Here is a 4,489-nt window from a genome sequence, read left to right as displayed (position 1 = left end):
AAATAAATGAGAAATAAGTTGGGAGATAGCTCGTTATGAAATCTTAAAATTGCCGAAAATCGCCATAATTCTCGCTTCCTTGGTGCTAAATCTGGACGTTATGAATGTGTTTGCTTATATTTTTATTTTACAAAAAAATAAATTAATAAATTCATTGTTTAGATGTTGTGATAAACATAACTTTCATATTTATTAACAATACGATCAAAGATGTCTTTCATAAATGTAGGCTTATTTTATCACCAGAGTCTCTGGGAACTCGGTGTGATAGCAGTCAAGACTTTATGTTGACTGGTTGTGTGTAATATATGAGTATGGCTCCCTGCTTCAGCTAAAATGCTTGGGCCTACAGAGCTTGGGCTCTCAGTTTACTCTGCCGAGTTTCAGACACTGGGTGTGGAGCAGCAACATTGTCTTATCTGAAACAAATATCATATTTACTTGCACTCATTTGAGATAATGTGTTCATGCTGATCTATCAGTGAGTGAGTGAGTGAGTTTCGTTTAACGCCGCTTTTAACAGTATTCCAGTTATATCACGGCGTGACAGCTTAATGTTGGGGGAACGCCCGAAGAGATGCGGGTCTTAGACGTTTATCACTTCTGTGAAACCCACGAGCACGGGTATGGTGCTGACAAAACTAGAAACATATTCGGGGTGAACCGGGATTCGAACCCACAAACATAGGCTTCTGGCTTGTCCAAGGGACGCAACTCTGCACAGCGAATTGCGGCGCCTCAGATGCCTGGGCCACCTGTGCTGATCTATTAAGTTGATAATTTAAAATGTGTTAATTTCTTAATGATTTAGATAATAGCCGTTTCATGACAACCATTTGCATACCTTTTCCCTGAATAGGCGTCCCATTGCTACTATTCCCACGATAAGTCCGAGGATACAGATTATGACAGCGACAATACATTTGGCATCTGAGCAAGCTGAAATATCAAATAACATTGAAACATTAACGTCAATCAATTAATATTTCAGTTCAGTCAAATACCTCCTATCGTTGTGTGTGGATTAGGAATAAAGATAATTTACTCTACTAACGATACATTGGTATACATTGTTTTACATTATCCATTTATACCGTATTCGGTTTATACGCTTGTCATTTTGGTCTTATCTCATTTCATTGATACAAAAGTCAGCTAAAAAAACGGTTTTAAACCATACATACGTATATTTTATTGACCACAGAAAGACAAGTTAGCATCCTACTTGTAATAACAATTATTTTGTGTGCCAATGACAATTTTTCGTCTCGATCGATTTGGCCTTATGATGGAAATATGTCTGATGCGACTTAATATATTAACTTACTCGCTCAACCTTTTAATTTATGATAGAGACAAACAAAAGAGAGATAGATATGTGGTGCAATTCGACAAAGAACAAAGAATATATTCAGTCATATCAATAATCGACCGCTGGACATTCTGTTGTAAGATTACATTTATTTCTCATTTGGAACTGATTATTACTGTTTCCAGGGAAAATGTGTTACATGCTTACATGTGATGAGCAGATATTTGAGATGGCATCAAAGAACATATAATGCAGAAAATAAGTAACATTAAGTACCTGATAAAAGTTTCATTGATGCATTCATAACAACTTACTACTTTCAAGCATAATTATCAACAGGTGTGTATTTTTGGAAAGCTTCAAATAGACATATGAGGCGAACATTACTTTCTCTGTAACACTGCGACACAAGTTAATGTTGCCATTAGGATATATTGGATATTAATTGAATGCACAATTAGAACTACGCAACTTTTGACATTATAACATCGATGGACGATGATTTGATGATTTTGCTTCATTTCAGTCTGTCCAGAAATTCAAGAGAGCAGGTTTAGACTTTCATTAATAAGAGGTACACTATAGACTACAAGAATCAAAACATATCAATAATACATTAATTGCAGTATCCCACCTTCATGCAGCACAAACAGTAGAATGATGAACAGCAAAGAAATGAAGATCAATACGGCGGCCATAACACATGCTGGTACTTTGCATTTCGTATTGCCTTGAAATAGACATACATACATTGGTTACAATCGACACATGGTGTATTAGGGTAATGAAGTTCATCATCTACATTCCTTATTGGTGGATCAGTCGCCTGAGGCTTCGCAATTCGATGTGCACAGCCCCTTAGGTGTAACAAAGACCTAGTATCGCAGGTTCGAATCCTCTGATCACTGGTTTCACCAAAAGGTGTCTCATCATAATCATTTCGAGCTTTCCTCCCCGCTTTCATATAATTAAAATACTATTCAAAAGGGCCGGAAAACCCAAACTACTCTCTCTTTCACTCATTGAAATCTAACGAAACCACTTATACTTACTGTGTTCGTGAAAAAGAAGCACCGCCACGATTATTGTCAGAATAATCACAAAGACATATGCACAGACCACTAATCCGAGGAGATCAGCTGAAAAATGTATGACGTAAATAAATACATGTATTACACACAAGATTTGCTTTCTTCTCTCAAGAAAGATTAACATCACAGTATTTTCGTTTCAAATTTCAAATTATGATCTCAACACACAATGATTTTGACTGAAGTATCAGCAAAGGGCAATTGACTCAGAAACACTTTGAATGTTCCTGAAGGTTGTATAATTTCGGTAACTTTTCCCTTTCACTTTGACAAGAGAGTTGACACAATTAGCCGAAAGAGTGGCCTTTGTGCTCATGTCGTCTCCAGTGTAAACAAATTTCACTTACCATTTCTCCTATGAATTATACAACTCTCAGATATATTATGTATAACATTTATTCGTGAATCAAGTTCAATGTCTTTGTATGTTTTTTTATAAAATATTCAATCCTAGAATGAACGTCCTATTGGACAAAATTATATAATGATAAGTAATACAATGTTCTATCGTTTTTAAAAAAAACATTTATGAATGAGTGATAAGTTCGTCATCCGGTCGCTGGGGCCATTGCTTTTCAAACAGTCAGCTACAGTTTATTAATGTGAACACCAGTGCACATGCTATATTTAAAAGTTATTTATAACCCTATGGATAATAAAATTGATTACGACTGAAATACCAAAGGGCCATTTCCACTTAACCAATCTTCCAACCATCCATCTTTTAACGTGACGTTTTTTATGATTTATGAATGTTACAAAATACAAGATAGTCAAGTCAAGGCCACCGACAATATCACAGTGGCCGAAATGAAATGTATGTTCACCAGAAGTTGTGATTTGAGAGTCGGAAGGAGGCCGCCAACTGATCGCGAATTTTGTATGTTTGGTAATACACAATTTGGTCAATAAACATATTGCCATATATGCCTGTGTATAAGTACAAACCTTAATACTGTATATCCTACTATCAAGATGTTCTCGAACACATGAGACCTTCCCTCCTCTGTATTATTGATTAACATTAAATGGTTCGTAAATCTTTATACACCCATGGTTACCATTAGGTACATCGGCATTAGGTACATCGGTTTCATGCAATTAAATAATTCTGGGGTCGGGTTGCGAAATTATTGTGAAAGCGCTTCATGATAATGTTTTCATGTGTACTTTTGCACATCTGTTTTTCGGTTGATCTTCTTGGAAAGCGTGAGCAACAACAAGGAATTCCTCAACTATTCTACAGTCAAAAATAAATTAACCGATGAAATGATAGTGAAGGTGACGATAACTGTCTGTAACATATATTTCGGGCGTCTAGATCAATATGTCCAACATGTTGAGTGATACATGTGTGATACCTTGATGGCATACTGTTCATAAACTTGAGTATGTTTGCCCTTGAAGAGCTCCTCCAGGCTGGACGCGTGTACTGCGTCTCTGGCGCACACTCTCCGCCAAAGAACATCCACAATTTGGGACATGTCGGGTGATTTGTTTGGCCTTCTCATATGAGATAAACTGTGACGACCTCAGCACGATGCTCCCTCCCCCCCACCCCGCCTTCCCTCGTGTTGCCTCTCCAACACCTATCCTTGCACCTATGGTTAGAAGTTGGGGTTACACCCTCCACAAGACGCTATCGTTCTAGCCATCTTTAACGGTAGGTGTTCAATTCACCTTCCTGCTGTTTTAATTTTATTAATCGCAGGGATGTATTGACATTCCCGAGCGAATGTTTGCAAGTCTGCAAGGAATTGCTAGTCAACTTGAGATGTATTCGCAGGGATAGGTGGTGACTTCGGACTCATTTCTATTCGAGCACGAATTGTCCTTTGCTTTTTCTGTTTGAATCCTTTAAGCGGTTTGCTTAGAAAAGAGGAGGTTATTATCCTGAACCCCTTCAGCACAGATCATTTTGCCTCAACTCCTTTACATGGATGAACTTCTTGCCAAATGAGAATCCACACTAAAAAAAGATTTTCATTGTCGAATCCTTTTCTTATGTCCTTTAGACACGCCAAATACAACATTCTTCATTTGAAACAAGGCAACCAAGGCGAAGTGCCATATCAAATCTGCCTCA

General features: G+C 37.4%; 1 long non-coding RNA gene across 1 annotated transcript; it reads right to left on the bottom strand.

Moving 5' to 3' along the window:
* Positions 1-234: 234 nt before the first annotated feature.
* Positions 235-2,453, bottom strand: LOC125374202. Its single transcript, XR_007218558.1, has 4 exons — positions 2,365-2,453; positions 1,947-2,042; positions 845-939; positions 235-419 (listed from the first exon to the last, which is right to left on the bottom strand). It is a non-coding gene; the product is annotated as an uncharacterized LOC125374202 (long non-coding RNA).
* Positions 2,454-4,489: the final 2,036 nt, after the last annotated feature.

Source organism: Haliotis rufescens, unplaced genomic scaffold (genome assembly GCF_023055435.1).
Source record: "Haliotis rufescens isolate VD_foot unplaced genomic scaffold, xgHalRufe1.0.p SCAF_53, whole genome shotgun sequence".
NCBI lineage: Eukaryota > Metazoa > Mollusca > Gastropoda > Lepetellida > Haliotidae > Haliotis > Haliotis rufescens.
Note: the sequence above shows the minus strand (reverse complement) of the source record. Positions and strands in the feature narration are given on the sequence as shown.